This window comes from Sorex araneus, chromosome X (genome assembly GCF_027595985.1).
Source record: "Sorex araneus isolate mSorAra2 chromosome X, mSorAra2.pri, whole genome shotgun sequence".
In the NCBI taxonomy this organism is placed as follows: Eukaryota; Metazoa; Chordata; class Mammalia; order Eulipotyphla; family Soricidae; genus Sorex; species Sorex araneus.
Genome location: NC_073313.1, coordinates 282,007,719 through 282,020,086, shown reverse-complemented (window position 1 = coordinate 282,020,086; position 12,368 = coordinate 282,007,719). Strand labels below are relative to the sequence as shown.

General features: G+C 41.4%; 1 protein-coding gene and 1 pseudogene across 1 annotated transcript in view; both read left to right on the top strand.

Moving 5' to 3' along the window:
• The window catches only part of NRXN1 (neurexin 1), a 1,268,129-nt gene that overhangs the window by 479,667 nt on the left and 776,094 nt on the right, over positions 1-12,368 (top strand).
• LOC129399590 (ATP synthase subunit alpha, mitochondrial-like) lies at positions 10,490-12,346 on the top strand (annotated as a pseudogene).

The following is a 12,368-nucleotide window of genomic DNA, read 5'->3' as shown; positions in this document are numbered from 1 at the left end:
TTATGAATGCTTATAATTTGCTGGACGAGGAGAGGAGAAACACACTCATGGGATTGGCCCTTGGGTGGGTCGTGCTGCTGAAGGAGAATCTGTCCTAGAAGCAGCATCCCCTGAGGGAAAGAACTTTACTCCTATTGATTGTGACCACACCTATGTGTAAGCCCCAACCCCTCATGTCTGGGGGATTTAACTAGGCTGTGAGAGTGGGTTGGGGGTCCAGATCGAGGGTCAGGAGAGAAGCAGAGAGACAGGAGTGAATGGAATAAACGACAACTGATCAATCAACTGGCTTGGTTCTTGTTTCCTCCTCCATCTGCCCCATGACCCTGGCTGCTCCGGCTGGATGAGTGGCCCAGGACCACCCCCTGAACCCGGGCACGGATGACAGGGAGAGCCACCAGGGTTCTCCCCCGGCTGCCCCCTGGCAGACGTTTTATACACAGTGAACTGTTAAATGAAACAGAGTTAGGGTTGAGTGTTGCTGAGCCTGGATGTTACTACACTGAGGTATTTTATGCATATTGTTTAATCTTCACAATAAGCTAGCTGAGAAATTATTTATTTTTTTTTTTTAGAGTTTTGGGCCACACCCAGCAGTGCTCAAAGAGTTATTCCTGGCTCTGTTGGGAGTGACCTTTGCAATGCTCTGGGGACTACTTGCAGTATAGAAAACTTGAACTGGGATTAACCAACCTTCTTCTATCTTTCTGGTCCCAAGTAACCATTTTTCTTTCTTTCTTCTTCTCCTTCTTCTTCTTCATTTTTTTCTTTTTTTTTTTTTAATGAGGCGACTCAGGAAAAATAAGTGACTTACTGCCTTTGGTTCAAAGATGAAAACCCACAGATTTGGACTAATTCAGTTTGAATCTAAAACCGACTGCAGGACATTGAAAGGTAGTGTGTTGGAAAAAGACAGGAAAATTTTTATTTCAGACTATTTAGGTGTTCCACAAATTCACAAGAAGAAGGAATCAAAAGTGTTGAGTGAACATGCTTGTGAATGAAGGTAGTGTAGAGGGACAGGGAAAATGCAGCCATGTACTCGTTCCAGATACTTGATAGAGACTGATCTGCATCTGAGTGTGGCTTGGTGTTGACCAGCAAACTATAAAGACTTGCCTTGGTAGCATCTGTAATCCTGCAGAGGTGTTCTGCTTATGGAAGACAGAAGAGGGAGTCAAGAGAGAAAGATCAGGAGCCATCACTCACTCCCAGAGGTACTGAAGGTTCGGGCAGCTATAGTGCCCATCTGGCTAGGCCAGGTGGCAAAAGGGGAGGAGAATTGAACCCTCTGAAGCTTGACAGAGCCTAGTTTAAGAAATAGTGGCAGGGAGAGAAGACACATAATATAAAAGGTCAATACAAAGGTCGTGGAGGTGTCCATAGTTTAGGGTTATCACTCTCCCCAGATCTAGGGCCATGGGCTAAGCTGCCAGAGGAGGAAGCAGCCTCCAGGAACCTTATATATAAGGCGAAAAGGGTCAATTCTGAAAGTCAGTTTTCAGATAAGGAGCAGAGCAGAGAAATCGTACTTCTACCTATCCATCAGTAACATTTCTAAGGGATTTTGAAATGTTTAAAAAAAAATTAAGGCTTGTTCCCTTTAGTAGGTATAGAGACCTAGATTAAGGGTAAAACTGAGTAAGGATTCTCCCCAAAAGCAAGCCCCTGGGTATGACTATTAGCAATGATTCTCCAGGAAATAGTCCCATAGGTCTTGGAAAGACCTGAAAAGCAGTTCAACAAGATTCTTCTTCTAGACAGAGGGAGCAGGCAGCCTCTCACCACAGCGGGCCATGGAGCGGGGGAGTGAGCCTGAAGGCTGCCAATACAGTTAGACAGATGGGTCTCTCCTGCTGGGAGAACCAGTGAAACTCGCCATCTGCTCCTTGATACCAAGCTCTTTCTTGAAGTTTTGACCTGACTCAGCTCTTTCTTCTAGTAATTGTGATGAAATTGTGGTGAATTCCACCTTCCAGGCTTAATCACATTGTGGAACACTTAAGGACCGACAACCATATTCTGTGCCCAGCAATATTTGTACATTGCACCATCTCTTTGAATGCAAGTTTTCTATGTAAGATGAGAGGGTAGAAAGGGTTATTTTGATAGCTTTGTGCCTAACAACACAGAAGCACCCAGAGGAAGCAATGTCACATAACATATGTTATGAAGAATAGTGACAGGCATTTCAGAAAATAGGAAAGAATGGAGTAGGATTAGGGTCTTACCCAAAAGTATGGGTAATCTAAATAATTTTTAGATTTCAAGAGGTTAAGCAAAAAAAAATGATTGTAGATAACTAGAGGCAGTCTATCTTATTTTATTTTATTTTAAGTAAAGTTAACCATGAAGAGAGAGAAGTGATCCCGGAAGAAATCCAATACTGAATGGAGAACCCTAATTCTGAAACATAACTATGAAGTTAACATAAATGTAAAAGTAAATCTAATATAACTGAGAATAAGTTGGCTTAGGGAAAATTAGGAGTCATTAGGGAAACAAAACATGGACAATGCTGCAAAGAATAACTACTATAGTATTATTTTATTTTATAGCCTTTGTTTTATATTTATGCTGCTTATCTATGTCACAGTGGGTCAGAATAGAACTATTAAGCAATACCAATAATAGCAACAATGGAAATTAATAGCATTTGAGAGCTCAACTAGCACATCCTTACCCTGAGTGGGACCCTCAACATTATCCCCCCTCCCTGGTCCCCAGAACCAACACCCCTGAGAATATCCCTGTGGTTTTCGAGTTCAGACCCTCAGGATCTCACCAGCTGTTGAGCATTGATCAGTCACCTGGCCCTCAGCACTGCTGGGTAACCCTATGAATTTGAAACCATGTTTGACTTACTCAAAAGGCTATTGCAAGTAAAAAAAAATATACAAAAACTATTATAAATCACATTAATTCAATGAACATTTAAATATTTTTTAAATTAACTAATGATAGAAGCTTTTAGTATGATCATTGTTGAAATTAATATGAGTTCTTATTTTAGAATGGAATGTCAGCATAAAATCTGACTAGCTTAGCAGATAGTACATTTCTGGTGGCTAAGACAAAAAGCTACAAAATCATGTGTGCTTAAAATGCCCATTCATAATTATGTTGGCTAATAAATTTTAATATGTGTATGCAAAGTTCTAAATTAATTTTGCAACTAATCTTTATAAAATGACTTGACCACCTTTAGAAGGGTATCAAAGAATAATATCCACCACTCTCGGAAAAGACTGTTAAAATTCTTTCTTTGTTCCACCTTCAAGATAAAAAAAAATGTAAGAGAAGAGGGAGTCAGGGTACCTAGACCTTCAAGTTTTCCTGACACATGATAGAATTTCAAGTGATTCGCTTTCTCTAAGGTGGTTTCATCCATCTTTCTGGACCTCCATGGCTGCTGTTCTCTGACCTGTTTCTGTTCCTCTTCCCTCTGCCTGATGAGAAGACCTTTTGCCATAGAGTTTCCGGCACTAATCTCGCACCCCTTGCTAAAGTGCTTCTCTCACATGGATCAGGTCTAAGGTCTGGGTACGGTTGATGGATCTCTTTTCTCTTTCTTATTCACAGATAATGATCAGGGGCTTTGAAACTTAGCCCACTTTCTGCAAAAACAAAATCAGTTTAGAGAATAACCAAGTCATTCACAGAATGTCGCTTAAATCTCAAAACAATTCATCAGAGACCGGTTTCCCTCCTCAACACATTTTCTGCCGGATCAGCTCTTACTCAGGAAGGAGTCCCCATTTCTTGGTTAAGCATTGCTCCTTGCCCTCGGTAGTCTAGGCTTCCGTCATCAGTTCTCAAGCCCTTTTTATATTGGATTCCTTAGGACCACCAGGACTTTGTTAAAATCTTTATATGAAGTTTGATCTCCCAAGCATACCAGAATTGACAACCTGAACTTACAAATGACTCTCGTTTCTGATGCTCCAGTAGTATTCTTTGTTGGCTCCTGAAAATCTGACATCTACTTTCATTCTTTCTAGAATCCCTCTGAATAGTTGCAGTTTCCCTGAGACCTAGATCCAGGCCTGCCAAATGAAAAAATGAATTAGTTCTATCCTATTACAGAGGGCTTAGCTGTAATTAATGACTCACATGCCGAGCATTAAAGAGAGAGCAGACCGAAGCAGTAAATTTTCTCTAATATTGAGACAGCTGGAAAATGGAAGGGCACTGGGACCCTCTCCTGAATTATTGAGAGAAGGTGGGATAAGATGCCCTCAGATTGTTGTCTGTTCTTGTTCTTTTATTTAAATAATTCAAAGAAGTACTGAAATTTGTGGGCTGGAACAATAGCACAGGGGAAGGGCATTTGCTTTGCATGCTGCAGACCCGGGTTCGATTCATCCGCCCCACTCGGAGAGCCAGGCAAGCTTCCGAGAGTATCTTGCCCGCACGGCAGAGCCTGGCAAGTTAGCCAGGGTGTATTCATTATGCCAAAAACTGTAACAAGTCTCACAGTGGAGTCTTTACTGATGCCCGCTCGAGCAAATCAGTGAGCAATGGGATGACAGTAACAGTGGCAGTGACTAAAATTTGTAATCAAAAACCATAAACATAAATTGTTTTACAATAGTTAATTAATACACATTCTATTTATGTCAGTTCCATTGGACCATAGGACTTTTCTGAAGCCTCAGCATTGTACTTGAAAACTCAAATTTAGGACTTAATGGATCTCTGTACACAGTACATGGTGCTGTGTCTAGCGAATGTATCAGGAGGCCTTTCTCCGTGTTTAATGAGCTCACAAATGGCTCCTTTACAGACCCCCTACACTCATATCTGCGTATGTTGAACCTACCAGAAAGTTGTGGTAAAATATTTGATTCCTTTTTGAACAGAGAAATCTACAAATACATTACCAAAGTTTTATTTTACACAATATACTTATATCCCCTGATTTAATTTGAGATAGATATCTATTGAAAATTAAAACATACTTTTATAAATCTAATTATACTTCATCATTGGCATAAAATTTTGGGTGTGTTATAATATCTATTTTTTTAGTAATGTATGTTACTAAGGTTATGTTTCATCCAATGACATGTTTGAATGACATAGAAGTGTTAAATATAAGAAAAGTATCTGTGTCTTAAAATCATTCTTTTATTTCTACAATGTGGCTAAAGTCTATAGATGTTACTAAATAAATTAATATAATTTTAGCTGCAATCTCTTCTATAAGCAACACCCAAAATAATACTATATGAATAATATATAAAATTTATTCTTTTGAAATAGCTGAGCACAAGAGATCATGTGTGTGTGTGTGTGTGTGTATGTATGTGTATGAGTGACTGAGTAAAGCATTGTATGTAGGTCTTTTTGATGAATAAAATTATTTATTTTCTTCTATCTATTATTTTATGAGTAATAATTTTTCAAATTGACAGTATTAAAGAGAAAAGTTGGATACCTAGACATATATTGTATTATATACATTATATATTTAAATTAGAAAAATATGGGGCACTATACACATCTAAATTCAATGCCCTTTGATTATATACCATATTGATATCCACTAGGAGTAGATGCCAATGTCACTTTATGTTATTTTCAATTAAATTGTCATTATAAAAGTACTAAAGTACGAAGATAGACTGTTGGAGTGATGAAAATTTACCCTGTTCTCTTTTGTATAATCCCAGTAAGTGGATCACTTCAGTTATCCCAACACAACTATAACTAAGTTAGACATACTTCAGTTTAGAAGATTCAGAAAGTGAACTGCAGAAAACAATCTGGTCTTAGAGAGTTTAATTTAAAAATGATCCAGAAGCACGCTGGATTGCAGTGGTGGAGGGGGCTGCTCATTTCATCCAGGCTAGGGACACCACAGGATTAGCAGTTATTGATAACTCCATTGATTTTGGTTTCACTGTCACTGTGATCCCATTGCTCATCGATTTGTTCAAGTGGGCACCAGTAATATCTCTCATTGAGAGACTTATTGTTACTGCTTTTGGCATATCCAATACACAGGAGTAGCTTGCCAGGCTCTGCAGTGTGGGCTCGATAGTCTCGGTAGCTTGCCGGGCTCTCTTAGAGGGGCGGAGGAATGGAACTCGGGTCGGCTGTGTGAAAGGCAAACGCCCAACCACTGTGCTATCACTCCTGCCTCCCCAAATTAAGAGCCCCAGGAAACTGCTATCCTGCCCCAATATCAACATAAACTTTTAGCTGCTAGTGTTTTATGTCAGGTTTTTCTTCTAACCAAGCTTCATTTTTCTCCCAGAATTCCCTATGTCCAAGCACACGTGGTCTTGAAGACCACACACAGTTTTTCCCCACAGTGAGACTCTCCTCACCCCATACAATGCTCTGTTTACAATAACAATAACCAGGGCCAGGAAATATCTCAGAGGTCAAAGGTGCATACCTCATACACGTAGGACCTGAGCTTGATCCCTGTCACCACAATGCTCCGGGGCACTTTGGGTGGACCTGATGGCCCCACACGCACCTAAATATGAGCAACAGTAATCACTAGGCCCAGCAGAGCTGAGACTAAATAATCATTCACACTGGGTGAAATATCATCCTATCACCAGGATGGCCCCAGGCCCACTGACCACTCTTTGGGAAATACCCCGACTCCACCCAGCCAAACACCCGTAGTCCTCTTGCCTTTGCTCCTGAAATGAGAGGCAATTGCATTTCCAAAGGACCCTTTCCCAGTGAATTCGCTTGTTTGTAATTTCTATTTCTTCTCCTACCTGGGGACTTACTCAGCTCATGTACCCATTACCTAAGTGAAATGCCTAAAGAAGTATGACCACAATTCTCTACTAGCCTGTGATTAGAGCAGGAGTCAGATTCGGGGCTGGGTGGAGAGCTTTCATCACGATGGAGCTTTATTTATATGTTTCTGGTGTTCTTTGGTCTTTCCCTTGCTAACTCTGGAAGGAGATGAGTGGAGTTTTGAGTATCTTTGGACTCCCTGGTTGTACACCTTGAATAGGTTATTTTATCTGTAAAATAGAGGCCATGTGAGTCATCAGAGCAACTTGCAGGTAGACTTCTGGTGAGGATTAAATGAAATGTCGCTTTCACAGATTTTAGCACAGTGATTGGCACATAATAAGTGAGCCCTAAGCTGCCGATGTTATTTTTTGCCTTGTCTTTGTTCTGTGTTCTTGGAACGTCAAGGCCGAGGTAGGGTTGGAAAGGATTTGGGGTCTGCTTTACCAAGGTCGAAATTTGGATCTAGCACAATAACTGTTTGAAATCCACACAAAGGGTTTTAGAAATCTCAGACATGTAGTAATTCTGTGGGAATGGAGCTTAATAGACAAGGGCAGGAAGCCAAGCCTGAATCTTAGATGAAGGGCGCCTGACTCGTGTTTAACACACACTGGGACATGCTTCAGGGATGATTCGGGGTGTCTATTGAGGGGTGAGAGAGCAATGTGGTCCCCAATGTGGCCCCTAGCATCACACACCCTCCTCCCCAGATCAGCAGAAATCTTTCTGATGTCTGATGTCAGCCCCTTTAAAAAGATAAATTGAATTCAGGAAAAGAATTTAATAGCAGGAAGAATAAATGGTTTTGCTTAAAGATCAACAAATAAGCTAATCGTAGACTTTGTGATCATTAAAATTAGATAGCCCATAACTTCCGCAGAACTCTATTTCTATGTTATCTTCTCTTTTTTGTCCTGCTTTTCTCTTTTTATATAAAAAAAAATTCCGTTCATTTTAATGTGGGCAAAAGCAGCCACTGTGCTTTTTAGGTAACAATATAATTCTAGAGTTGAAATTGACTAGGTAACATAGTTCCAATATTGAAATGAATAGGTACAAAAAATCAATTTTATGTGAAAATTGTTATACCTGTTCACAGGGCTGTTAAGTGCTTGTCTAGGGCTTTGCTGAACTGTTTGTTGCTAGTTGAGCCTTCTGTGGTACTGTTTTGCTTGAGTTTAGTTGGCCGCTATTAAATGAGCTCCTTCTGGAATTTCACTATTAGGTGTCCAGAGACTTTCTGATCTATAGTCTTGGCCAATGAGTTGCCATGGTGATGTCTGGGGGGTGTGGGGGCACAGCTGCCAGGACTTTGGGAAGTGTGGGGGCCATTTGGGGGATAGGCCCACCGCAACTGTGAGAAGGCAGAGTTCTAGCTGGACACCTGAAATATTTCATAGTTTGGTGTCTCTGCAGAGAATATATGTGAAGCAGTGGAGTGGAGCCCTTGGTTGGTGTGGGGTGTGGGTGTGGTTTCAAGGGTTTGGGCAGGACAGGGACTCGGCCCACTTGCCCACCTGCCAATGGCACCCCAAAGATTTCAGCTGCAGGGCCCAGTGTTTCCATGAGGTTTTGGTGCTTGGCATGATCTCCTTGGAGCCTCTCCTTGGAGATTAAGTCTGGAATCAGTAGAGTAGGACCAGTTGGTGAATGAAGGTAGCTGTGGTCTTTTCTCTTTTGTCTACATCATACTCTGTCTTCCCTTGAAAACAACCCAAAACTCTGTTATTTGTGTGTGTGTGTGCATGTGCCTGTGTACATATGTGTGTGTGTGTATGTGTGTGTGATTTAGTAGAAAATTTCTTGACTGTCTTATCTTTGAAAAGAAAGGTGGTTTCAGGTCTTTATACTAATAGACCTTCTGTATTCTATAACAGTATTTTCTCTCTGCTATTGCCATTAATTGACATATCTCAATCACATTAACATTATATTTTTCTACTGTGCTTCGCAGGGAGACATGAAGAGTATTTAAGAGTAGCTACATTGCTTCACTTAAAAATAGTGTTTCTTGAATTCTGAATGCCACTTATGCATTTTTAGATCTCCTAGAGCATGGTCCAGGATCAACAGAACTATATTTATGTTTTCCTTGTATAAAATAAAGAAAGATTTGCCCCAGGTCCCGTCAACTTATTTTGTAGTATTTTGGCATTAGATAAAATGTGTCTTCTCCACGGAACTAAGCAATCTAGTAGAAACAGAGATCAACAAATGGGACTACGTTAAACTAAAAAGCTTCTGCACCGCAAAAGATATAGTGACCAGAATACAAAGACTTTCTACGGAATGGGAAAGGATATTCACACAATACCCATCAGATAAGGGGTTGATATCAATGGTATATAAAGCACTGGTTGAACTCTACAAGAAGAAAACATCCAACCCCATCAGAAAATGGGGTGAAGAAATGAACAGAAACTTTACCAAGGAAGAGATACGAATGGCCAAAAGGCACATGAAAAAGTGCTCTACATCACTAATCATCAGGGAGATGCAGATCAAAACAACCATGAGATACCACCTCACACCGCAGAGACTAACACACATCCAAAAGAACAAAAGCAACCGCTGTTGGAGAGGATGTGGGGAGAAAGGGACCCTTCTACACTGCTGGTGGGAATGCCGACTGGTTCAGCCCTTTTGGAAAACAATATGGACGATTCTCAAAAAATTAGATATTGAGCTCCCATTTAACCCCGCAATACCACTGCTTGGAATATATCCCAGAGAAGCTAAAAAATATAGTAGAAATGACATCTGCACTTATATGTTCATTGCAGCACTGTTTACAATAGCCAGAATCTGGAAAAAACCCGAGTGCCCTAGAACAGATGACTGGTTGAAGGAACTTTGGTACATCTATACAATAGGATACTATGCAGCTAGTAGAATAAAGGAGGTCATGAAATTTGCATATAAGTGGATCGGCATGGAAAGTATCATGCTAAGTGAAATGAGTCAGAAAGAGAAAGACAGACATAGAAAGATTGCACTCATCTTTGGAATATAGAATAACAGAGTAGGAGACTAACACCCAAGAATAGAAGAACAGTAGAAATAAGTACCAGGAGGTTGACTCCATGGCTTGGAAGCTGGCCTCACATTCTGGGGAGAGGGCAACTCAGAGAAGGGATCACCAAGTATAATGAGGTCAGAGGCCATGCGGGGGAAGGGTGATGAGGGCTGAATGTGGTCTAGAGACTGAACACAGTGGCCACTTAACACCTCTATTGCGAACCACAACACCTAATGAGAGAGAGAGAACAAAAGGAAATGCCCTGCCACAGTGGCAGGGTGGGGTGGGGGGAGACGGGATTGGGGAGGGTATGAGGGATGTTGGGTGTACCAGTGGTGGAGAATGGGCAATGGTGAGGGGATGGGTTCTAAAACTTTGTATGGGGGTAACATGAGCACAAAAATGTATAAATCTGTAACTGTACCCTCATGGTGATTCACTAATTAAAAATAAATAAATTTTAAAAAAATAAAAAAAATAATAAAATGTGTCATCTCTACTGAGAGTCCAGAACACAGTTGAAAGTAGGACGGAAGGAGTAAAATCTTTTTTACCTGAATTATTATTATAATACTTAATTATTACATTTATCTCAACACTAGTACAAGCATTGGTTCTGTTAACTTTAAAAAGACATACACATATCAGTCAGTGCAGAGGCTGCAGCTGCAGAGGATCTCCCTGAGAGAAGCTGCAAAGATGCTGTCCATGTGCGTCGCCACGGCCTTGGCCTGCTCTCTCCCTCGGCAGGCCAGTTTGGGATCCTCCTTTGTTGTTGCAAGGAACCTCCATGTCTCTCAGTCTTGTCTTCAGAAGACTGGCACTGCCGAGATGTCATCTATCCTTAAAGAGCGGATTCTTGGAGCCGATACTTCCATTGACCTTGAGGAGACTGGGCGTGTTTTAAGTATTGGTGATGGTATTGCCCGAGTACATGGGTTCAGGAATGTTCAAGCAGAAGAAATAGTAGAGTTTTCTTCAGGCTTAAAGGGCATGTCTCTGAACTTGGATCCTGACAATGTCGGTGTTGTCGTGTTTGGAAATGATAAGTTGATTAAGGAGAGAGATATTGTGAAGAGGACTGGTGCCATTGTGGATGTGCCTGTTGGTGAGGAGCTCTTGGGTCATGTAGTAGATGTCCTCGGAAATGCCATTGATGGAAAGGGTCCAGTTGGTTCCAAGACCCACAGGCGAGTCGGCCTGAAAGCCCCTGGTATCATTCCTCGAATCTCTGTGCGGGAACCAATGCAGACTGGCATTAAGGCTGTGGATAGCTTGGTGCCTATTGGTCATGGTCAGCATGAGCTGATCATTGGTGACTGACAGACTGGCAAAACATCAATTACTATCGACACAATCATTAACCAGAAACGTTTCAATGATGACACTGATGAAAAGAAGAAGCTGTACTGTATCTATGTTGCTATTGGCCAGAATAGATCCACTGTGGCCCAGCTGGTAAAGAGACTGACTGATGCAGATGCCATGAAGTACACTGTTGTGGTTTCAGCCACTGCTTCTGATGCTGCCCCACTTCAGTATCTGGCTCCTTATTCAGGCTGCTTGATGGGAGAATACTTCAGGGACAATGGCAAACATGCTTTGATCATCTATGATGACATCCAAACAGGCTGTGGCCTACCGTCAGATGTCCCTGCTGCTTCGCCGACCCCCCAGTTGTGAGGCCTATCCTGGTGATGTGTTCTACCTGCACTCCCGTCTGCTGGAGAGAGCAGCCAAGATAAACGACTCCTTTGGTGGTGTCTCCTTGACTGCCCGTCATCAAAACACAAGCTGGTGATGTGTCTGCTTACATTCCAACAAACGTCATTTCTCTCACTGATGGACAGATCTTCTTGGAAACAGAATTGTTCTACAAAGGTATCCTCCCTGCTATTAATGTCGGTCTGTCTGTGTCCCGTGTCGGATCGGCTGCCCAAACCAGGGCCATGAAGCAGGTGGCAGGTACCATGAAGTTGGAGTTGGCTCAGTATCGTGAGGTTGCTGCTTTTGCCCAGTTCGGCTCTGACCTTGATGCTGCCACTCAGCAGCTCTTAAGTCATGGTGTGCGTCTGACTGAGTTGCTGAAGCCAGGACAGTACTCGACCATAGCTATTGAAGAACAAGTGGCAGTTATCTATGCCAGTGTGAGGGGATATCTTGACAAACTAGAGCCCAGCAAGATCACAAAGTTTGAGAATGCTTTCTTGTCTCATGTCATCAGCCAGCACCAGTCCCTCTTGGGTAATATCAGGGCTAATGGAAAGATCTCAAAGCAGTCAGATGCTAAGCTGACAGAGATTGTAACAAACTTCTTGGCTGGATTCGAAGCTTAAACTCCTATGGATTCACATCAAAATGCCAGTTCACATCAAAATGCCAGTTTGCTTTTGTCTTTGTCTTTAGTAATCGGTTCCATTTGTAAAAGGAGTACTGTCATACTCCAGATGTACAGAAATCATGGTTAAAAATAAATGGTTTGGTATTAAAAAAAATAAAAAAATTAAAAAGACATACACATATAATAATTTTCATTAGGCTTTCTCCCATAACATAGTAGTCCATGTTCCACTTTCAA